At 44.6% G+C, this 25,193-nt stretch overlaps 1 long non-coding RNA gene across 1 annotated transcript in view; it reads right to left on the bottom strand.

The window, feature by feature from the left end:
- LOC116978785 overlaps nt 1–12,520 on the bottom strand; it is a 19,367-nt gene extending 6,847 nt beyond the window's left edge. Inside the window, exon 1 of the long non-coding RNA XR_004413550.1 lies at nt 12,409–12,520. This is a non-coding gene — a long non-coding RNA (uncharacterized LOC116978785). The remainder of the gene's footprint in view (nt 1–12,408) is intronic.
- Between the last annotated feature and the right edge of the window lie 12,673 nt (nt 12,521–25,193).

Raw genomic sequence — 25,193 nt, 5'->3', positions numbered from 1 at the left:
CAACCTCACCCTTCCCCCCTCTCCCCAACCATCCCCTCTCCCCCACTCCATCCCCATCTGCTCCTCACAACCCCTCCCCCTCTCCCCTCCGCCTCTCCCCTCCGTTCCCCCTCTATCCTTCCCTTCCCCCCATCGCCACCTCCCTCTCCAAGGTCCAGTCCCGTCCATTTACTGCTGGGTTCCACACAGCAGCGCCGCCATCTTTGAGGAAGGTGGCCCTGGCCAAAGATCATGGACCTGGCCCTGCCCTGGGTGAAGCGCGGGGACGGATGCGGTTCCCGCGGACCGGATTTACCCGATGCCAGAGCGGGCTGCATTTGTCCCCGGTGCCGTATTGGTCTGGATTGAACTGTTGGGGGTAATGGTGGAGGTTGAGAGGAGACCTCATGGCAGTGTGGACACAATTATGAGAGACATAGATAGGATAAACAGTCAGAACCCTTTTCCCCAAGTTGGAAATGTCAACGATTAGAGGGCATAGCTTTAAGGTAAGAGTGGCAATGTTTAAAGGAGATATACTGGGTTGTTTTTTTTTAACACAGAGAGTGGTGGGGGACTGGAACGCACTGACAGGTGTGGTGCTGGAGGCAGGTTCGATAGTGGCATTTAAGAGGTTTTTAGGCGCATGGATATGCAGGGAATGAAAGCATATGGATCATGTACGGGCAGAGATTATTTTATCTTTGGCATCATGTTCGGCACAGATATTGTGGATCAAAGGGCTTGTTCCTCTGCTGTACAGTTCAATGGTCTATGTTCTGTGTTCTCTGAACATTAATCAATGAATACAGCTTTGCTGGAATGGATAGTTTCTGAAAAATGAATAAATAAAACAATATCACATACAATAGTGATGTGGGGATTGCTGGTCGGTACGGACTAAATTGGCCGAAAGCCCTGTTTCCGCGCTGTATCTCTAAACTAAACTAAACTAAAAAAACCTACATATGCACACACACATAGAAACACAATGTGCATATTCACACACACACACACACACTTAAACATCATCGCATACACACTTAAACACATGCACACACTCAAGCACACGCCCAAACACATGCACACAAATGCACACACAAACACATGCACACACGTACACACACACATGTACACACGTACACACACACTCACATGTTTCTGGATTTATTAAGAGTTTAGTTTAGTTTATTATTGTCACTTGTGCCGAGGTTCAGTGGAAAGCTTTTTTTGTTGCGTGCTACCCAGTCAATGGAAAGACTATGCATGATTGCAATCAACCCATGCACAGTGTTCAGAAACAGGATAAAGGGTATAACATTTAGTACAAGATAATGTCCAGTAAAGTCCGATTAAAGAGTTTGAAGGTCTCCAATGAGGTAGATGGTAGGTCAGGACCGCTCTGTAGTTGGTGAGAGTGACTGTCTAGTCTGATTTCCTCTGCTAATCCTTGCAGGTTCCCAGGGAACAGTCACTGTTGCCTTGCCTGTGATCAGCACATCTCAGGCAGCCCATGGAGTGAACTCAGTGGAACACCAGACCTGGACTGGACCACCAGGGGGAGTTCTCTTCAATCCTTGTCCCAATAATTTTCAATCACACAAGGACTGTCGAAGACAGAACTGATAGTAAGATGTAGTGACACTCGGAACTGCAGATGCTGGAATCTTGAGTAAAACACCAAGTGCCAGAGTGTTCCTGAGCTACTATCTACCTCATTGGGGACCATTGGACTATCTTTAATTGGACTTAACTGGACTTTATCTTGCACTAAATGTTATTCCCTTTGTCATGTATCTGTGCACTGTGAATGGCTCAATTTTAATCATGTGTAGTCTTTCAGCTGACTGGTTATCACGGAATAAAAGTTTTCTGCTGTACCTCGGAATATGTGACAATAAATTAAATTGAACTAACTCAACTACAGAAGTAATGGACAGGCGATATTTCAGGTTGAGATCCATCTTCAGACTCTGATGTCAAGACATCACTGAGCAAAGGCAAGACATGACACAAGAATCTCAAATTAATTCCTCCTTGAAAGATTCTTCTTAATCTGGCTTTACAATTCATAACACCTATCCACATCTCATGCGTTTTGTCTTTCATCTCTGGTCTTTGCCCAACTAACATCAAAAGACCCCCTCACCTGTATCCACCTATCACTTGCAAGCTTTGTCCTGCACCTCCTCTCCCCCCCCCCCACACCCCACCACAATCTGTCAGAAGAAGGGTTCTGATCCAATGTCAACTATCCATATTCTTCAGAGATGCTGCCTGACCCACTGAGTTACCCCAGCACTCTGTCCCTTTTTTGTTAACCAGCATCTGCAGTATCTTGTTCAGTCTTTCACCCAGAGCATGGAATCAAGAACCAGAGGACAAAGGGTTAAGGCGCGAGGAAAAACATTTAACAGGGACCCGAGGGACAACATTTCCACAGGGTGATGGGTGTATGGAACGAGCTGCCAAATGTGGATGCGAAAGTGGGATAGCATCGAACTGGTGTGGACGAATGTTCGAAGGTCAGCGCGGACTCCTTCTTTCCATGCTGTATCTTTCAATCAATTCACTTCAGTCAATTAAAACAGCATCCTGGTGAATCACTTTGTATGTTTGGCACAGTCTCCAGCATAATCACATCCTTCCTGTAGTGAACCATTTGTTCACACACTAATTATTGACGTAATTATGATGAAAGACATCCTTTTGATCACCTGTTACTACCTTTGCACTTAAAGGTATATGTTACAGAAAATATGTTGTACTGGAAAGAGTGCAGAGAAGATTTATGAGGACATCTGAAAAAGGGTCTTGACCCAAAATGCCACCAGGTTTTTGTGTCAATTTACAAGGACGTTATCAGAGCTCGAGGGCCTGAGCTATAGGGAGAGGTTGCACAGGCTAAGACATTATTCCGTGGAGCACAGGAGGCTGAGGGGTGATCTTATGGAGGTATAAAAATAATAAGGGGAATTGGCATCAGCGGCGGCAGCGGCGGCACCGGTAGCGGCTGCGGAGCTGCGGGTCCGAGGAGCGAGGGGACCGCCCGGAGCCTCGGCGGCGGCGGAGCTGCGGGTGTGAGGACGGCGGTGCAGCGCTGGAGCGCCATTGCGGGGCGGGCGGTGCCTTGCCTGGGTCGCCGCGCTGGAACTCCGGTGAGCTGGGACCGGCGTTAAAAACATCGCGGAGCTGCGGGTGGCGGCGCTGAAACTTTCCATCCGGAGCCTGGGATCTCGCGACGAGATCGCCAGTTGAGCTCCATTCGGCGCGGCCTTGTCGGCTCCGGAAGCCACGGTCTCGAGTAGGGAGGCGGCCGTTCCAGGGTTCCCATGCCGCTGAGAGGACTCTCCCGACGCCGGAACATCATCACCCGGCGAGGACGGCCTGGAACATCGGGCCTCCGTAGAGGCAACTGTGGAGGCCTCAATAGGCCCGACTATGGGTGGACATTGGGGATGGGACTGGACTTTGTGCCTTCCCCCATAATGGGAACCATTGTGGGGGGATGTTTTTATGTTAAAGCTATTTATTATTGTTATGTTTGTATTCCTTTTTTAATGTGCTGCATTGGCAAAAAGAATTTCACTACACCTAGGTGTATGTGACAATAAATCAACCTTTGAACCTTTGAACCTTTGAGATAGCGTGAATGTGTGTGAGTTATGTTTGTGTGCGTGGGTCTTTACCCAGGGTAGGGGAATCAAAAACCATAGGTATGTGAGGTGGGGAAAGATTTATTAGGAACCTGAGGGGTAGCTTTTTACATAAAGGGTGATGGGTATATGGTATGAGCTGCCTGAGGTGGTAGTTGAGGCAGTCGAGGTAGTCGAGGAGCGGCGCCCAAGTTGGGGCGGCCCAGCCCGAGGGAGGTACGGCGCCCATGTCGGGTGGCCCAGCCCGAGGGAGGTACGGCGCCCATGTCGGGGTGGCCCAGCCCGAGGGAGGAGCGGCGCCCAAGTCGGGGCGGCCCAGCCCGAGGGAGGAGCGGCGCCCATGTCGGGGCAGCCCAGCCCGAGGGAGGAGCGGCGCCCATGTCGGGGCGGCCCAGCCCGAGGGAGGTACGGCGCCCATGTCAGGGCGGCCTGGCGCGGGGCTGAGACGGTAACGGTACTCACGTGGGGGCGATCCGGCTCGGGGCTGGAACGGTGCTCCGGTGGCTGGGACGGTGTTCTGGCGGTGGTCGCCTGAGTCCGGGGTTCGGCCGTGGGCCAGCGGCTGCGTCAGCAGGACTGGTGGGCGGCAGCTTCGACCACCCCGGGGCGCGGTAATTGAGCCGCGGGACAGTTTTTAACATCGCCCGGTGGGGTATCGCCTCAGCGCAGAGGGAGAAGAGGAGGGAAGAGACTGCAGCCCTAAGACTTTTGCCTCCATCACAGTGAGGAGATGCTGGGTGGACTCACTGTGGTGGATGTTAATATGTGTTTATTGTTGTTTTTTATTGTATTGTATTGTATGTATGACTGCTGCAATTTCGTTCAGACTTCGGTCTGAATGACAATAAAGGCTATCTAATCTAATCTAATCTAATCTACTATTGCAATGTTTAAAAAACGTTCAGACATGTACATGGATAGGACAGGTTTAGAGGTATATGGGCAAACTGCAGGCAGGTAGGACTAATGTAGATGGGACATATTGGGCGGTGTGGGCAAGTTGGGTTGAAGGGCCTGATTCTATGACTCCATGCATCATGGGAATCAGTGGCAAGATTGGTATCTATTGCCCAGTATGAAGGTAACGGTGACAACCATTACAGAGAACATTTTTAACGTGTAACACATTGGGTAGTCAGAAGCTAACTATAGGCCAGGATGGGTAGGAATGAAAGATGTCAACATAGAACATAGAACAAATGTTTAAGCAGAGATTTAAAGCAGAGATTGATAGCTTCGTGATTAGTAAGGGTGCCAAAGGTTATGGCGAGAAGCAAGGAGAATGTGGTTGAGAGGGAAATATAGATCAGCCTTGATCGAGTGGTGGAGGAGACCCGAAAGGCCAAATGCCATAATTTCTGCTCCAATGTCTTATGATTATGATCTTATGATAAATAAACACATAACGTGGTGAAGTAAGTTAGTGGATCGGGCAGCATTTCTTAAGAACATGGATAGGCGATATTTTGAGTGGGAGCACTCTTTTAGATGGACTGTGGCTGGGGATGGGGGGGGAATGCTGGAAGAAAAGTGGGGAGGGGGGGTGGAGATAATATTTAGCAAGGGACAGGTGGTTACAGGTGAGGGTGCTTTTTGACAGGCAGATGGTTGGGCAAAGGCCAGAGATGAAAAGACAAAAGGTGTGAGATAAGAGGGTAAGGACAGAAGAGGCACAAAATGTGAAGCCAGATAAAGGAACATAGTTGGAAGGGGGTTGGGGGAAATGGGAAAATAAGATGGTGGGGAGGAATAGGGGGAGGGGGTAGATGTTGGTTAATTACCTGAAATCCTGTCTACTGTTGCTGTCTGTTCAGAGTTTGTTCATTCTCCCTGTGACCGTGTGGGTTTCCTCTGGGTGCTCTAGTTTCTTCCTGCATTCCATAGGTAAATTGACTTCTGTAAATTGTGTGTAGGATAGACCTAGTGTATGGGTGATTGCTAGTTGGTGCAGACACGGTGGGCTGAAATGCCTGTTTCCACACAGTAACTCTAAACTAAACTAAACTAAAACCACTCAGAACTCAGCTAACTATTCAGACTCAAAAGAGTCTGAAGAAGTGGTCCAACCGAAAACGTCACCTATTCCTTCTCTCCACATGCTGCATGACCCGCTGAGTTACTACAGCATTTTGTGTCAATCTAAACTAAACTAAATCGTTCCCCTCTTACCTCAAACCTCTGTCCTCGTTTCTTGATTTCACCCTCCTGGGAAAGTATGTAAAATGAGAAAAGATATTCTATTTCTCTGAATTGCGTTTTTGTGATGAATTCATGGTGAGAGTTGCGGGAATACAAATGGCTATTCTCACGAGTTTGTCCTAACACTTACGTTTTTTTTCCTCTTGATGGTTATGTCCCTGACCAAGAGGCTAGTCAATAAAACCATGAAGTGTGAAGTTGACCGATGATTGAACCGTTGTGTGATCACCTGGAAACTTCAATTATCACTGAATGCAACCAAGTGGTTATTCATGGCTGTCAGTGGTGAACTATTGCGAATAATCAGTCATGTGGGGCTGTCTTTATACTGCAATCCTGGTTGACACTGGCACCTGGTTGATAGCAGTGCTGTCTGACAGTTCTAAACTCTACTCATGGCAACATACTGCTGTCAAACAGGGAGAGGACATGTCACCTAAATATGTGCATTGTACTGTGAGTATGTGTGTGTGTGTGTGAGAGAGAGAGAGTTGAATGGCTGTGAGTGTGCGTGTATGTGTGAGAGAATATGAGTCTGTGAGCGTATGTGTGTCTGTTTGTGTGTGCAAGTTTGAAGTTAGTCACATGTGACAATTCTTAAAACAGTGCCAGAACTGATATTGTATATATATCTTATCTACTTCTGGTTCTGATGAGAAAAAAAAGAAAATAGGTCTCATCTCCACGTCTTTCACTCCTGCCCAAAATTTAGTTAAGAGACACAGCATGGAAACAGACCCTTCAGCCCACCGATTACACGATGACCATTGATCACCCATTCACACTAGTTCCAAGGTACACAAAAATGCTGGAGAAACTCAGCGGGTGCAGCAGCATCTATGGAGCGAAGGAAATAGGCAACGTTTCGGGCCGAAACCCCTCTGCTGACCCGAAACGTTGCCTATTTCCTTCACTCCATAGATGCTGCTGCACCCGCTGAGTTTCTCCGGCATTTTTGTGTACCTTCGATTTTCCAGCATCTGCAGTTCCTTCTTAAACACACTAGTTCTATGTTATCCCACTTTCTCATCCACTCGCTGAACACTCGGGGCAATTTGCAAAGGCCAATTAACCAACAAGCCCACACATCTTTAGGATCGGGAGGAATCTTTAGGATTGGGAGTATCCAGAGGAAACACACGCGGTATGAGTGAGAATGTGCAAACTACACACAGGTAGCACCCAAGGTCTAGTTTTTGTTCCTCCCAGCCCTGCAATCAGTCTTTAGAAGGGTCATTGCTGCAAAAAACGTATCTGTTTAAAAAAAAACTGTGACATTGAAACATTAGTTGCTCTTACTCTGGAGGTATTCCCCTAGAAAGTTAGGTTTATGCATAGGCACTGTTTAACCTATTACAAATTCCATCACCATTTTCATGACTTGAGAATTCAATTCTGAGAAAACATAGTACTTAATACAACCAAACTCAATTCACAGAGGAGTAATGGCTGTAGGGAATACCTCAGTTAAGAAACCCTGCCAAGGAAAATGGAAAGATGTAATGGAATTTTTTTTAGCTACGATGAAAAGATGTGGCTGGAGTCTTAAAAGATTTAGCGAAAGACTCTGATCCAATGAAGAATGCTCTCTTGTGAATAGCTGCCACTCTGTTAAATTATTACTTAGTTTGAAAATTAATATATTTTGAAACTTGCAAGGTTTGCAGTTGCAATAATTCCAAACTGTCTCTAGAGCTACCTCACAGTGACAGAGTACCGAGTTCAATCCTGACCTCAGGTTCTGTCTGTGCGGAGTTTGCACGTTCTCCCTGTGGCCATGTGGGTTTCCTCCGTGTGCTCTGGTTTCCTCCCATGTCCGAAAAATTATGCAGGTTTGTAGGTTACTTGGCCCTCTGTAAATTCCCCCTAGTGTGTAGGGAGTAGATGCAAAAGTGGGATAGAACAAGTGTGAACAGGTGTGAAGGAATAGTGAAAGGCCTGGATAGAGTGGAAGTGGAGAAAATATTTCCACTAATGGGAGAATCTAAGACCAGAGACCATAACCTCAGAATAAAAGGATATACCTTTAGATAGACGTTGAGGAATTTCTTTAATCAGAGGATGATGAATCTGTGGAATTCATTGCCACAGAAGGCTGTGCAGGCCAAGTCAATGGATATAGTGAAGGTGGAGATAGATTCTTGATTATTAAGGGGGTTAGGGGTTATGGTGATAAGGCAGGAGACTGAGGTTGAGAGAGAAAGATAGATCAGCCATGATTGAATGGCGGAGTAGACTTGATGGGCCGAATGGTCTAATTTTGCTCCTACAACTTATGAACATGAATGGGTGATCAAGTATAAACTCGATAGGCTGAATGGTCTGTGTTCATCTTTCACTTCAATTCAATCAATGTTCCAGTGCTATAAGTGTTATTAGATGACAAATCAATCTTTTTTATTAAAAGAGAGATTTGGATTTGACTGATGTCACTGAAAACCTTTGGATATTTTCACAAGATTAAAAGTAAATTATATATATTTTTACTAATTCATGCATGGAATGTGAACATTATTAGCAATCTCTATTTTACTTTTCCCAGGGTGGAAACGTTCAACACTAGAGGGCATAACGATAAGGAGAGAAGGGGAAAGTTAAATAGAGATGTACGGGGCAATTGTTTTTACACAGAGACTAGTGGGGGTTTGAAACATATTGGTGGAGAAATATATGACATGTTTATGAAGCTTTTAGATAGGCACATGGAAGTGCATGGAATAGGGAGAAATGGGTATATAGGAAGGAATTGCAGATCCTGCTTTATACTGAAGATAAGCACAAAGTGCTGGAGTAACTCAGCGGGTCAGGCAGCATTTCTGGAGACAAAGGATGGGTGACATTTCGGGTCGGAACCCTTCTTCAAGGTTCTGAGCTGAAATGTCACCCATCCTTTTTCTCCAGAGATGATGCCTGACATGTTTGGTTTGCTCCAGCCCTTTGTGTCTATCAGATTGATCATGGATCATGTGCAGGCAGATGAGATCAGTTTGACTTGGCATCATGGTCGGCACAAACATTGTGGGCCGAAGGGCCTGTTCCTGTACTGTACTGTGCTGTGCTGTGTTCTATGTTCTATGTATCACAAGGTCTCATGAGAGGAAATTTAAGTAGAAAAAAGAAACTGCAGATGCTGGTTTACCAAAAAAAGACACAGTGCTGGAGTATGTCCTCTTGAAGCAATGCGGCCAGAACACTGAGCTTAAAGTGGGCGATATAGTTGCGGAACATGAGGGGGGTCTGAATAATGGTCCCAAACCAAAACGTGTCGGACCCTATCCATGCTCTCCAGAGAGGCTGCCTGACCTGCTGAGTTACTCTGGCACTTTGAGTTCTATGTTTTTAAATCTTAACTATATTGATGGATCACATATGTCACATATGGCATCATTTCTACTTAGAAGAATTTGTTTGAATCAAATGGGTTGTTATGACAGTTCGTAGATAACATTCAAACTAGCTTCACTGAAAAATAAATTGAGTATTGATTAATGGATTTTACTAGAATTTGGGAGTTCAAACTTAGGGCAGTAGAGTTGCTGCCTTACAAAAACCCCCAAGAGACCCAGGTTCAATCCTGACTACGGGTGCTGTCTGTATGTTTACACATTCTTCCCGTGACCATGTGGGTTTCTCCGTGTGCTCCAGTTTCCTCCCACATTCCAAAGACGTACAGGTTTGTAGGTTAATTGGCTTCTGTATATTGTCCCTAGTGTGTAGGATAGAACTAGTTATAGATAGAGTGATGGAGTGATACAGTGTGGAAACAGGCCCTTTGGCCCAACTCACCCAAGCCAGCCAACAATGTCCCAGCTACCCTAGTCCCACTTGCCTGCGCTAGGTCCATAACTTTCCAAACCTGTCCTATCCATGTACCTGTTCAACTGTTTCTTAAATGATGGGATAGTCCCAGCCTCAACTACCTCCTCTGGTAGCTTGTTCCATACACCCACCACCCTCTGTGTGAAAAGGTTACCCCTCAGATTCCTATTAAATCTTTTCCCCCTCTCCTTGAAGCTATGTCCTCTGGTTCTCAATTCCCCTTTGTGAATAGCTCGTTCTAAGCTTCCCCCAGTCTAGTTTCAGTCAATAAGATACTTAGTCAGGCACTTGCGCATCTAAACATTATTTTGGAAAAACACAATAACAATTCCCCACTACTATACCTAACCACCGCCAGTTCGATCCTTGTATCTGTTTGGCCAAGCCCTTCTAGCCTCGTACAAGCAGAGACACTCCAAAAGGTCATGCAGTCCCAAGCGTTCTTCCAGAAGATCGACATAGGGCCTCGTGGGAGCTACCTTTTGTAGGTCCCCGAACCTTGAGGGGCCGAACCATATCGGGGTGGTCTCTATACAGTCCAGTAACAGATATCAATTAACACAGTACATGATAGACATTTCCCTAACCCAATAACCCAATAACTAATACAATCTATTTGAAAGGAGCTTCTGGAAGGAAGCAAATATAGCAACATTTACCCAGATATTCAAGAAACCCAGACAAAGCTCAACACTTAACCCAATCAACATCTAGCAAAGTAAAGCTCTGCAGCAATATTTACAATGTGTATGTCTGGTTTGCATACACCCAATCTGTTTCATGCAATTTACACTATTGTAAGAAACTGCAGATGTCCCATTCTTTCCCTGCAACTCTTATCTGGGCTCTAGACAAGCGTTCCATTTCTGCAGAAGGCACATTTAAATTGACCTAGCAACCCAGAAGCCTTTACTAAATTTTAGCATCCTGGCATCTCCAATTTGGCCAGAATTAACATTCCTTCCTTTTATCATATATGATAAACGATCATTTATGATAACCAAATAATCAGATAACCAGATATACATATGTGTGACTATTACATTCTCCATCTATTAACAACAACAAGACGATGATGTTTATTCCTAGAATCTTATCAAGTTTCCCGAGTTTTCGTGGGCGTAGCTTCACAATTTCCATCTGATGAGTCTTCACCTCCCGAGTTTTCGTGGGCGTGAATTCCTTCCATCCGTGTTGTTGCCCATTCTTCAATCCCTTTCCGTGGTCAAACCTATAACCTATAATTTCTGAAAAACTTGTGACAAAGCAAGTTACCATTCATGTACTAATGCTTTCCCATACATTCTATTGTATTCCTATTACTATTCTGTCACAAACCCTTTTCTATTTCACTATAATAATCTCTACTATATTCTGCTCTATAATATACTCTTTACTATCCTAGGATCAACACTAATTAGCTCTCTCCGTATTCATACGATGTTCCTTAATGTATATCTGATGATGGTTTCTCATATAAATTTCAGCTGGGTTCAGTCAAGATTTCCCTACAGGCATGACTCTTATTTAAAGCAAACCATGAAAAATGTTCCAATTGAACCAAATTCAGTCTCAGCCTTCAATTTAGTATTTTAAGTTTCAGGGTCCATCTCACTCTTCTTATTCCACAGCTTGTGGTCGATAACACAATTCCATTCCAATTCCTGTGGAATTCCCAGCTGTTCAAATTTAATCTATCAATTTCCATGTTGTCAATTTTATCATAAAGCCAATTAAGAATGCCAAATCTAGGGACAATTACTTTCCACCTTGATAATTGAAGCTGCTTTACTATCAAGGGTTAAACAAATTAAGATGCACTGGTCAAATACATCGACTCTGATCTCTCCACACCAATTTCTTTACTCCTCCTCCCGTACTTCTCCCTTAGTATGTTGGCTCGGCTATCAGTCCATAGGGATTCTTCCTTATAACTAATTTCCTTTTACCACTAAGTGACTTTCAGGATGGTTAGTATTGACCTTTCGAGGGGAACTCATTATCTAATTTTTCAGTCTACCTCACCATTCTATACCACCACCTTACATTTCCAGGGCATGTCTTAATTTATGATATCTGCTGGGGTCTATCCCTTTCTTGATAGCCACTAAATAGTCCCGTCCCATCTTCGATTAACCTCCTATGGTTAAGACAAGAGAAGAATGCCAAGTCAACAATCAATCCTCTAATAATTTTTTAAGACTATATCCCATAAGCCCATTTTCAAATCAATTTATTTTTATAACTAAATTTAGGCGCAAAGTGAGTATTTTGCCCCAAACCCCAGAGGAGTGTCTATTTTCTAATTCAAATTCAATTCTTCAAATTAGAGTCTGCCCCAATAGTCATCATAGGTTGTCTGTATCTTTTAGAAAAGGTTAGATGGTGTTATTTTCTTTCTCCTTCACTGGTGTCAAAAGCTAGATGATGTTAAAGTTGGGCACTAGGGTAGGTATCTTCTTCTTCATCCTTGATGTTAGTTTCAAAGGAGTAAGGATACTGAGGAGCAGACTTTGCTATGTGTTGGCCTTCCCAGATGTGTCTTAAAGGGACAGAACAGTATCATTTCTTCTTTACTGTTGGTCTCTATTTCTGGGGAGCTACCTTACGTGAGCTGTGTCTTCTGCCCGATCTCAAGGGTCCACATATTTTTACCTCACTCCCCAGATAGTAGTATGTTGTGCATTATACTGTCCTGCAGGCACAAACTTAATAACAATTATTGATCATATTCACAATGGTTCAATGACTCTACACAATTCATCCCTTCTCTCCCTAGTGCCAGTTTAGTTTTCTTTAGTTCTTATTCTTTCTGACACCAGCTACTGGGCTCCTTTTCTTACTTTCTTTATTGCCCCTTGATTTCTCTTCCGTTCTGCTATATTCTGTCTTCTCATTAGGCACTCCTTACTCCAATTACCTAATTGTGTACAGTGTAACAAACTCCTTGATTTACAATGTTCTTTGCTCTAAGGGGTTTTCTTCGGCAGTTATAAGATTGTTTACAATTTTCTTTTATGTGATCTTCAGTTTTTACTATTAGAGTACACCCAATTTGTTTATTCTGGTAAATTACTTGAGAGGGTTCTAGAGTAGGGGTCATGTCTCCACGTCCACTACTCCTGGACGGGTTGGTAAGTCAGGACTGAGAGAATGGGTTGGTTTGAGTGAAAGGTGTGTGACTACTTGGTTCCTGACATTCGGGCCAGCTCTCTCTCTGTTCTCTCGGGTCCCAGTAGTCTCTTGAATTGAAGGACCTCCTATAATTCCTGGGATCTCGGATATTTCTATATCCTCTAGGATCTCCAATTTCTTCATAATCCTGGAAATCCTTTCTTTGACCCCTCTCTCTCACTCACTCCCTTGTCGGACAGGCTAGACTCCAGTGTCCCATTCCCCCACAAGTGTAACATTGATTAGGTAATATGGTTGGCTTTGTTTTACCCCTTAGTTCCATTGGAATGGGTTCTAGATTGAGAGTATAATTGTAATAATAATCTGAGTGGTCCGGGACTCTAATTTCTCCCATTCCGTTCCTCGCTAACATTTCGGGACTCCATGGTCCTGAGCAAGAGCTTGGTTCCTCCTTCTTGACTATACGTTCAGTTTCTCTTTTAGTTACAGGATAATTTTCCTGTTTCCTACCATCCTTCCAATGGTGCCTCACAGCTCTGGCCATTTGACTGGCGTGGTTCTCAGACCAGTCACTGTTGTAAGTCTTAATTGAGTCTGCTATTGTAGTGGGGAGGCAATTCAATATGATAGCGCAATACTGTGGGGAACTTGCTCCATTATGATAGTCTAAGTCACCTGATTGTTCCATATATAATTTTGAAAATCGGTCTAATAATTCATCTGTTCCTTCACATTTTTTCTGGTTTTATTTCCAGAATTCATGTTAGATCACTTGGCTTTCAAAAAGTTTTTGCAAGGGCCGTTAAAACAGCCTCTTCTCTTGCACTGTTATTCACTAATATGTTTGCCAAGGCTTCATATGTTGGGTGTTCTAGGGCTACTAGACGCTTGGTATTTTCAGCAGGAGTAATTATTTGTTGTATGGTCTCCCATAAATCCCGGGAATCTGCATGATATACAAGTATTGTGGTTCTCAAATAATCTATAAAAGCAGCAGGTGACTTCTTTCTATTAAGGAATTCTATTTAGTACTGCCATTATTTCATGGGGCTTCCACGGAATATGGACGTCTGTGGCACAGGGATTATTCATATTTACTGTGCTGGTCGAAACAGCTGTGCCCAGCCCTTCTCTCACTGGGAACTGCCTATGGGATATCTGTTCAATTTGTAAACATTCGGTTGCATCAAAATCTATCTTGGTATCTTCAATCACGGTCTCACCCTCAGATGAATCTTCCCGTTCGCTAGGGGGTTTGCGATATTGTCCAAATAAATAGTTCCACTTTCTCACTCCTCATATAATCTGTCTAGGTTGTGGCTCACAGAAATACTCTGGCTGTTGCACTATATCTAACATACCTTCCTTTTCTTTAAACACCGGAGCTAACCTCTTTGTTCTACTCCGGGTGCCATAAGCTACTGGACGATCTATTAATGGAGGAGTGGATAGGGTAGAAGAATCTGGCACCACAGTATCTGTTATCGGTAGAATCTGCTTACATGTAGAATCTGCAGAAGCTGTTATAGGTTCTGCAGACCTAAAATATTTATTACGGACACAAGTCATACAAGGTGCGAGTGAAGCCTGGGAAATGCAAGGGGACCATGGTGGGAGCTGAGAAATTCCACTAGTGTTAACATTTGTCCATTCTTCCAAATATTCATCTCCTTCCCCCTCAAGGTCAGCACTAACCATCGGATCCCTAAACTTTAAATTTACAGAGACTAGTTTTCTTCCTGGAGATCTGCCTTTTCCCTGTTCCATGTGTTTTCCTTCATCTCTACTCCTGCCCTTCCTACTACCTGGAGGTCGATCTGCTTCACCTTCTTTCAGTTCTATTCCAAGTTTAACGATCGCTTTTTCTCAACTAGCCATCCTCTTAACCTTTTTATTTCGCATTCCGTTCCTCATAATATTTTCTCCATAACCCTATTCTTCTTGGTGCTGGCTTGGTGCTGGCTCGAAGGGCCGAATGGCCTCCTTTGCAACTATTTTCTATTTTTTATGTTTCTTCTTCTGTCGTGTGTCTTTTAGACGTGCAGCTCCGTTGAGGCGAGCCAGGCCAACGTGTCATCGTCCAGGTCAATCAGACCTCGTTCACCATTCGGTGGCCAGTGTTTGGGGCAACTGGTCACTATGTGCTCCACTGTCTGTGTTGGGTCCCCTCACTCGCATAAGGCGCTGTCCACGAGGCCCCACCTCTTCATCGCTACTCAATAGCATCCGATGCCTGTCCTCAAGCGGTTGAGGGTTGTCCACTGCTTTTGGGGCAGGTCCTGACCAGGGACGTCCATGGGGTCATTGATGTAATGGTGTAGCCTAGATGGTTCAGCTGACTTCCACTGGTGTCTCCATCTCGTCTGGACTCAGGCGGCCTTAGAAGCGTCAGCCGATGTTGTGCAGAGCAGCTCTTGGGCTTGCGCGGCAAAGGGTTGCCGTGACTTGAAGCGCACTTGTCGTGGTGTCTCTGTGACGATCTGATGGAGTAGGTGGGATTCACTGGACTGTGCCTTTCGAGAGAGGGCCAGCGTGGCTGCTTCTCGTCTGATGTTGGCTGGGGCGATGCCAGCGAGGACGGGCAGTTGGTTTACTGGGGTGGCTCGTAGGCATCCGGAGACAGTTGAGGGCAGCATCCAGCTTCTTAGCGTGAGGGCTACGACCGGGGTGCAGTACTCGGCGGCTGAGAACACCAGGGCCACTTTAGACATGCGCAGTGTCTTCGTCGTGGCTCTCCATGTAGAGCCGGCTAGGCAGCGTATCAGTGCGGCGTTGTCTTTGCCTTGGTGTTCCAGGTGTTGTTTGAATGACTTCACACCGAGGTACGTGGGGACAGGCTGGGACCGTTATCGGGCGTTATCCACCATGACGATCTTCTCGCGAGTCCCTTCCCTGTTGTTGAGTTGGAACATTGAGGATGTTGTCTTACCCATTGTCTTACCCATAGCCCTATTAATTCTTTTACACTCTCATTATTACTATGCTGCCAAATATTTTGCTTGATGTATTTTATCCTTTTTACTCTTCTAATGCCCCCCCCCCCAGCGGCCATAGCTTGTTTCCTAATTTCTTATTTAGCGCTCCTGACAAATCTCTTAATTTCTCTGCCTTGTGAGGGAACTTATTACACATTATTTGCAATGGGCTCCTGTCATATCTTGATCTATGCTGTTCCCCATGCCTCCGAAAAACTGAAACAGAGTTCCTAAGTCCTTCACTCCTTCCTTTTAATCCCTAAATTTATCAGGCTCGCTCTTAAACAATCAAACACATTCAAGCACAATCAAACACCTTCTCGCAGATCATTTAAGCCTCAATCTAAACACAGCTCAACACCCTTAATCGCAAACTTGTGTTTGGGGGTCCGTTGAGATCCAGGATGAGCCCCCAATGTAAATAGCTCATTATAAGCTTTCCCCAGTCCAGTCTCAGTCAATAACATACTTTGCGCATCTAAACTTTATTTTGGAAAAATACAATACCAATTCCCCACTACTATACCTAAACACCGCCGGTTCGATCCTTGTATCTGTTTGGCCAAGCCCTTGTAGCCTCGTGCAAGCAGAGACACTCCAAAAGGTCACGCAATCCCAAGCGTTCTTCCAGAAGATCGACACAGGTCCTCGTGGGAGCTACCTTTTATAGGTCTCCGAACCTTGAGGGGCCGAACCACTTGGGGGTGGCCTCTATACAGTCCAATAACAGATATCGATTAACACAGTACATGATAGACATTTCCTTAACCCAAAACACAGTAACTACTACAATATATTTATATAACCATATAACCATATAACAATTACAGCACGGAAACAGGCTATCTTGGCCCTTCTAGTCCGCGCCGAACACTTATTCTCCCCTAGTCCCATCTACCTGCACTCACACCATAACCCTTCATTCCTTTCCCATCCATATACCTATCCAATTTATTTTTAAATGATAAAATCGAACTTGCCTCCACCACTTCCACTGGAAGCTCATTCCGCACAGCTACCACTCTCTGAGTAAAGAAGTTCCTCCTCATGTTACCCCTAAACTTCTGTTCCTTAATTCTCAAATCATGTCCTCTTGTTTGAATCTTCCCTACTCTCAATGGAAAAAGCTTATCCACGTCAACTCTGTCTATCCCTCGCATCATTTTAAAGACCTCTATCAAGTCCCCCCTTAACCTTCTGCACTCCAAAGAATAAAGCCTTAACTTGTTCAACCTTTCTCTGTAACTTAGTTGCTGAAACCCAGGCAACATTCTAGTAAATCTCCTCTGTACTCTCTCTATTTTGTTGACATCGTTCCTATAATTTGGCGACCAAAATTGTACACCATTTGAAAGGAGCTTTTGGAAGAAAGCAAATATAGCAACATTTTCCCAGATATTCTAGAAACCCAGCCAAAGCTCAACTAAGCAACATCTAGCAAAGTAAAGCTTTGCAACATTATTTACAAAGTGTATGTCTGGTTTGCATTCACCCAATCCGTTTCATGCAATTTACACCTAATTGTAAGAAACTGCAGATGTCCCATTCTTTCCCTGCAACTCTTATCTGGGCTCTAGACAAGCTGGCACCATTCTGCAGCTTGTCCCATTACTGCCGAAGGCACATTTAAATTGACTAAATGGTCTATCCGCCAAGAAGCCTTTACTCAATGTTAGTGCCCTGGCATCTCCAATTTGGCCAGAATTAACACCTTCTCTGGGTCCTTCTCCTGAAGGCCCGTGTTGGGGAACTGGAGAAGCAAGTGGATGACCTCAGGTTCATCCGATAAACTGGGTTGTTCCTCGACAAGTCCTACAGTAAGATTGTTACACCTAAGGTACTGGAAGAGAGAAGGTGGGTGACGGTGAGAAAGGGAGGGAAGCATGGAATGCAAACGTCCCCGGGTGTTGTACCTCTTGTGAACAGGTTCACCCACTTAGAAGCTGTCAGGACAGAAGACATCATTACACTGAGCGGTGGACTGGCTTGTGAAGCAAAAAGGGCTGTTGAGCCAAAACCAAAGAGGCCAATGTCAGGCAACGCCATTGTAGTGGGAGACTCCATTGTGAGAGGTACGGACAGGGGTTTCTGCGGCAACAGGTGGGATTCGAGGATGGTGTGCTGCCTTCCTGGTGCCAGGATCCAGGATGTCACGGACAGAGTGCAGAAAATCCTCAAGGGCGAAGGTGAACAGCCGGAAGTGGTAGTGCATGTCGGCACAAACGATGTCGGAAAGAAGGGGATGAATATTCTGCAGCGTGACTTTAGAGAGCTCGGAAAAATGCTGAAAAGTAGGTCCTCCAGGGTTGTTATCTCCAGTTTGCTTCCAGTTCCTTGTGCTGGCGAGAGCAGGAACAGGGAGATACGGGACCTGAATGTGTGGCTGAGGAACTGATGCACGGGGCAGGGATTTAGATTCTTAGATCACTGGAATCTGTTTTGGAGTAAGGGGGATCTGGATAAAAGGGACGGATTGCATCTTAAAAGGTGGGGGATCAGCATTCTGGCAGGCAGGTTTGCCACTGCTACACGGGTGGTTTTAAACTGAATAAGGGGGGTGGGGTGTCAAATGGGATAGTCGATGATGGAGTAAAAGGGAAAGGGTTTCTTAAATGTGTGAGCAGAGAGACAGAGGGGTGTAAAATGAGGGTAGAGGCAATAGGTAGCAAGGTGAAAAGTAAAAGTGGCAGGCAGACAAATCCAGGGCAAAAATCAAAAAGGGCCACTTTTCAACATAATTGTATAAAGGGTATGAGTGTTGTAAAAACAAGCCTGAAGGCTTTGTGTCTCAATGCAAGGAGCATTCATAATAAGGAGGATGAGTTGAATGTGTAGATAGAATTGAATTTAATTTATTTGTCATTCAGACCTTTCGGTCCGAACAAAATTTAGTTTCCCTGCAGTCATACATATAATAAAAAATGACAAAAACACACAATCAACACAAATCTAACATCCACCACAGTGAGTCCACCAAACACCTCCTCACTGTGATGGAAGGCAACATCTTAAAGTCTCTGTCTCTTCCCCCTTTGTTCTCCCTCTGCGCCGAGGCGATCCAGGCTCCAGATGTTGTGACCCCACCGGGTGATAGCTATTAATAACTATGATATAGTTGCGATCACGGAGACATGGCTCCAGGGTGACCAAGGCTGAGAGCTGAACATCCAGGGATATTCAATATTCAGGAGGGATAGACAGAAATGAAAAGGAGGTGGGGTAGCGTTGCTGGTTAGAGATGCTTTTAATCTCATTGTACATGTATAGTGACAATAAATGGCATATCTATCTATCTAGAGAGAAGATTAACGCAATAGAAAGGAAGGACATTAGCTTGGAGGATGTGGAATCGATATGGGTAGAGCTGCGAAACACTAAGGGGCAGAAAACGCTAGTGGGAGTTGTGTACAGGCCACCTAACAGTAGTAGTGGAGTTAGGGATGGCATCAAACAGGAAATTAGAAATGCGTGAAACAAAGGTAAAACAGTTATAATGGGTAACTTCAATCTACATATACATTGGCTGAATCAAATTGGCAGGGGTGCTGAGGAAGAGGATTTCTTGGAATGTATGCGGGATAGTTTTCTAATCCAACATGTCGAGGAACCAACGAGAGAGCAGGCTATTCTAGACTGGGTATTGAGTAATGAGGAAGGGTTAGTTAGCAGTCTTGTTGTGCATGGCCCCTTGGGCAAGAGTGACCATAATATGGTTGAGTCCTTCATTAGGATGGAGAGTGACATAATTAATTCAGAAACACGGGTCCTGAACTTAAAGAAAGGTAACTTTGAGGGTATGAGACGTGAATTGGCCAAGGTAGACTGGCAATTGATTCTTAAAGAGTTGACGGTGGATATGCAATCGAAGGCATTTAAAGACTGCATGGATGAACTACAACAATTGTTCATCCCAGTTTGGCAAAAGAATAAATCAGGGAAAGTAGTGCATCCGTGGATAACAAGGGAAATCAGGGATAGTATCAAAACAAAAGATGAAGCATACAAATTAGCCAGAAAAAGCAGCCTACCAGAGGACTGGGAGAAATTCAGAGTCCAGCAGAGGAGGACAAAGGGCTTAATTAGGAAAGGGAAAAGAGATTATGAAAGAAAACTGGCAGGGAACATATAAACTGACTGCAAAGGTTTTTATAGATATGTGAAGAGAAAAAGATTAGTTAAAACAAATGTAGATCCCTCTGCTCTACAACACTACCCAGAGCCTACCATTTACTGTGTAGGTCCTACCCTTGTTCGACATCCCAAGATGCAACACCTCACACTTCTCTGTATTAATTTCCATCAACCATCAACCATTCCTCTGCCCACCTGGCCAATCAATCCTACTGCAATCATTCATAGCCATCTTCACTATCTGCAAAACCACTCACTTTTGTATCATCAGCAAACTTTTTAATCTTGCCCTGTATGTTGTCATCCAAATCATTGATGTAGATGACAAACAGTAGCGGGCCCAGCACCGAACCCTGAGGCACACCATTAGTCCCAGGCCTCCATTCTGAGCAGCAAACTTCCACTATCACTCTCTGCTTCCTTCCATTTGGCTATCCATTCAGCTATCTCTCCTTGGATCCCATGAGATACTTCCAGAGCAGCCTACCATGCGCACCTGGTCGAACTCCTTACTAAAGTCCATGTACACAACAGCTACAGCTCTGCCTTCATCAACCTTTTTGTACACGTCCCCCCACACATGAGAGAGCAACGCTGGATCCAATATTGGGAAATTGGGACGGGCAAGTTAATGAAGTGTGTGTCGAGGAGCCTTTTGGGACAAGTGAACACAGTTCGATTAGGTTTAAGATAGTTATGGATCGGGGCGGAGAAGGTCCACGTGTTAAAATGCTCAACTGGGGTAAGGCCAACTTTGAGGGTATGAGAGAAGGTCTCGCTCAAGTTGACTGGAGCAGGTTATTTGGGAGGAAAGGAACTTCAGCCAAGTGGGATGTTTTCAAAAGTATACTGAAGAGAGCTCACGATGTGTACGTCCTTGTTAGAGTGAAAGGCAAAACAGGCAAACGTAAGGATGCCTGGGACAGGTATAGGCAGCTGGGGTCAAGTACATTCCTGGAGGAGTTTCGCGAAATCCAGAGCAAACTAAAAATGATGATCAGAAGGGCAAAAAGGGGCCAGGAGATAGCTCTGGCGAGTGGCATAAAAAACAATCTCAAAAGATTTTATAAATACATAAGGGGGGAAAGGGTAACTAGAGAGAGAGTGGGACCTCTCAGGAATAAAAGTGGTCAACTCTGTGTGGAGCCACAGGAGATGGGCAAGGTCCTTAATGAGTATTTCTCCTCTGTATTTACGGAGGAAATTGGAGCATTCACTGGAAGTGTCATGAAAGCAGTCAGGGTTACCGTTGAGGAAGTACGGAAGGTACTGTTGTGTTTGAAGGTAGACCCGATCAAATATATCTGAGGACATTGCGGGGAACTAGAGAGGAAATTGGGGAGAGCCCTTATTGAAATTTATGAGTCGTCCTTAAATACAGGAGGGGTGCCAGAAGATTGAAGGGTGGCAAATGTTGTGCCTCTTTTCAAGAAGGGCTGCAGTGAAAATGCTGGGAACTATAGGCCGGTGAGCCTAACGTCTGTAGTTGGTAAGTTACTAGAGAGTATTCTGAGGGATAGGATATAAAGGCATTTGGATGGGCAAGGGCTGATTAGGGACAGTCAGCATGGTTTTGTACGTGGGAGGTTGTGTCTCACAAATCTGATAGATTTTTTTAACCACACTATTTAAGAAAACTCTCCTGAATACTTTTGAGGAATTGCACCCCATCTAAACCCTTCACGCTATGATTTTCCCAGTCTATATTGCGAAAGTTGAAATCCCCTACTATAACAACCCTATTTGACCTGCAGCTGCCGACACATTTGCTCTTCTAATTCCCGTTGACTATTTGGGGGTCTGTAGTACACCCCCAACAAGGTGATCATTCCTTTCTTGTTCCTCAGCTCCACCCATATAGCCTCAGTAGACAACCCGTCACTAATGTCACCTCTGAACACAGCCGTGACATCCTCCTTAACCAATAATGCAACTCCCCCTCTTCTTTTTCCCTCACTCCTGTCTCTCTTGAAGCTCCTGTACCCCGGAACATTGAGCTGCCAGCCCTGTCCCTCCCTTAACCAGGTTTCAGTCATGGCTACAAAGTCCCAGTCACTTGTACCTATTCTCGCCCTTAGCTCATCTGGCTTACCCGCCGAGCCCCTTGTATTAATATACATGCAGTTCAAACCAACCCTCCTTCCTCGCTCTCTGGATTTATGCCTATTCTGTCCCTTTCCCACACTACCATCCATACCAACCTCTAGCCTCTCCTGTGCCTCTGTCCTGGACGAGATCCGATCCCCTTGACAATCTAGGATGATCGTGGATGGTGCAGATTTGGTGGCCGAAGGGCCTGTTTCAGTATTGATGTGGATAGAGAACTGGCTGGCAAACAGGAAGCAAAGAGTAGGAGTAAACGGGTCCTTTTCACAATGGCAGGCAGTGACTAGTGGGGTACCGCAAGGCTCAGTGCTGGGACCCCAGCTATTTACAATATATATTAATGATCTGGATGAGGGAATTGAAGGCAATATCTCCAAGTTTGCGGATGACACTAAGCTGGGGGGCAGTGTTAGCTGTGAGGAGGATGCTAGGAGACTGCAAGGTGACTTGGATAGGCTGGGTGAGTGGGCAAATGTTTGGCAGATGCAGTATAATGTGGATAAATGTGAGGTTATCCATTTTGGTGGCAAAAACAGGAAAGCAGACTATTATCTAAATGGTGGCCGACTAGGAAAAGGGGAGATGCAGCGAGACCTGGGTGTCATGGTACACCAGTCATTGAAAGTAGGCATGCAGGTGCAGCAGGCAGTGAAGAAAGCGAATAGTATGTTAGCTTTCATAGCAAAAGGATTTGAGTATAGGAGCAGGGAGGTTCTACTGCAGTTGTACAGGGTCTTGGTGAGACCACACCTGGAGTATTGCGTACAGTTTTGGTCTCCAAATCTGAGGAAGGACATTATTGCCATAGAGGGAGTGCAGAGAAGGTTCACCAGACTGATTCCTGGGATGTCAGGACTGTCTTATGAAGAAAGACTGGATAGACTTGGCTTATACTCTCTAGAATTTAGGAGATTGAGAGGGGATCTTATAGAAACTTATAAAATTCTTAAGGGGTTGGACAGGCTAGATGCAGGAAGATTGCTCCCGATGTTGGGGAAGTCCAGGACAAGGGGTCACAGCTTAAGGATAAGGGGTAAATCCTTTAAAACCGAGATGAGAAGAACTTTTTTCACACAGAGAGTGGTGAATCTCTGGAACTCTCTGCCACAGAGGGTAGTCGAGGCCAGTTCATTGGCTATATTTAAGAGGGAGTTAGATGTGGCCCTTGTGGCTAAGGGGATCAGGGGGTATGGAGAGAAGGCAGGTACGGGATACTGAGTTAGATGATCAGCCATGATCATATTGAATGGCGGTGCAGGCTCGAAGGGCCGAATGGCCTACGCCTGCACCTAATTTCTATGTTTCTATGTTTCTGCACTGTATCTCTAAACTAAACTAAACCTAAATGTGTTACACCAATTGTCTTGCAACTCAATCATTATGAGAGCATTGCAGTTGTCCAAGTTAGCCTGGGTTACACTGTGCAGTAATTGAAATCAGAGCTATACAGTCATAGTATCAAACATGAAAAAAACAGGCCTGAGCACCAAATATCCACCTAAAATTATCCAATTCACCAACACTTGGTCTGCTGTCATCTATGTCTTGACAATTTAGTTTAGTTTAGATACAGAATAGATACAGATACGGACATGTCGACTAAAGATCACCCACACATTAGATCTTTGTTGTCCCACTTTTATATGCTACACACCAGTGACAATTTACAAAAGCCAATTAACCTACAAACCTCACGTCTTTGGAGTGTGGGGAGAAACCGGTGCAATGGAGAAAACATCTATAGTCACAGGGAGAACGTACAAATTCTATTGAAAATAGAAATGCTGACACCAGACCAGACACAAAATGCTGGAGTAACTCAGCGAGACAGGCAGCATCTCTGGAGAGAAAGGATGGGTGACATTTCGGGTTGAGACACTTTTTCAGATTGTTCAATGGTTCATTTGTTGCTTTATTGCACTATTTATCTTCCCCTTTGCTCTATCTATTGCACTTAAAAGTACATGGAATTTGTATGAAAAGGTATAAAAGAACAACAAGTGATCTGATTGTGTTGATGTATGGAATGGCTAATCTGTTTGGATTGCATGCAATAGAAAGTTTTTCACTGCACCTCGGTATATGTGCCAATAATAAAGCTAAACAGAAATCTAAACATATGCAGAAATACATTGAAATGCTTGCTCTCCAAGCCAACCATCTAACATCAAACATTCCTAGCCACCTACAGTAAGTGCATATGTACAGTGATATTTGTACTGAACAGTACATGAAAATGAATATAACTATACTTCAGTACATGCGACTGTAAAATACCATTGAACCATTGAATCATTGTTATTAGGCAACTCAATGGTTATATGAGCTAGAGTGTGGTCCTAACCTCTCATCTACTTCATTGAAGACCTTTGAACTATCTTTAACAGGACTTATTGAACATATCTTGCACTTTATGTTACACTCTTTATCCTTTATCTGTGCTCTGTGGACGGCTTGATTGTACTCATGTATAGTTTAGTTTAGCGATACAGGACGGAAACAGGCCCTTCGGTCCACCGAGTCCGTGATAACTAGTGATCACTCCGTACACTAGCATGATCCTACACACATTAGGGACAATTTACAACTTTTACTCAAGCCAATTAAACTACAAACCTGTATATCTTTGGAATATGGGAGGAAACTGGAGCAGCCAGAGAAAACCCACACGGTCAAGGGGAGAACATGCAAACTCTACAGATAAGCATCCGCAGTCGGGATCGAACCTGGGTCTCTGGCGCTGTAAGGCAGCAACTCTACTGCTGCGTCTCTGTGCCGCCCTATAGTCTTTTCTCTGACTGGATAGCATGCAAACAAAAGCTTTTCATTGTGCCTCAGTACACGCGACAACAATAAACTAAGATAAACTAAACATGAGGACTATAGAACCTAAACAGCAAGCATGGAGTTGCTATGTTCTGACACCATTTTGCAACTTCCCAATCTCTGAGATGCTTAATCTTGGGCTCATGAGATGTGCAATACTGATATTTCTCACTTTAAGGCCCGATGTCCTGGCGGCATTGGATCGATGAAGTAGGGGTCGGTTTGGCCCAGTGCGATGTCAGCTCCTTCCACCGCCGCTCCATGCAGCTACCGCAGACTGCACTCAATCCACTTACTCACCTGGCTGATGTAGAAACTGCGAAGAGGGGAATAAAAACAAAGTGAAAGTTTCAGGTCAATGACTACT

The sequence above is a fragment of the Amblyraja radiata genome, chromosome 11 (genome assembly GCF_010909765.2).
Source record: "Amblyraja radiata isolate CabotCenter1 chromosome 11, sAmbRad1.1.pri, whole genome shotgun sequence".
NCBI lineage: Eukaryota > Metazoa > Chordata > Chondrichthyes > Rajiformes > Rajidae > Amblyraja > Amblyraja radiata.
Note: the sequence above shows the minus strand (reverse complement) of the source record. Positions and strands in the feature narration are given on the sequence as shown.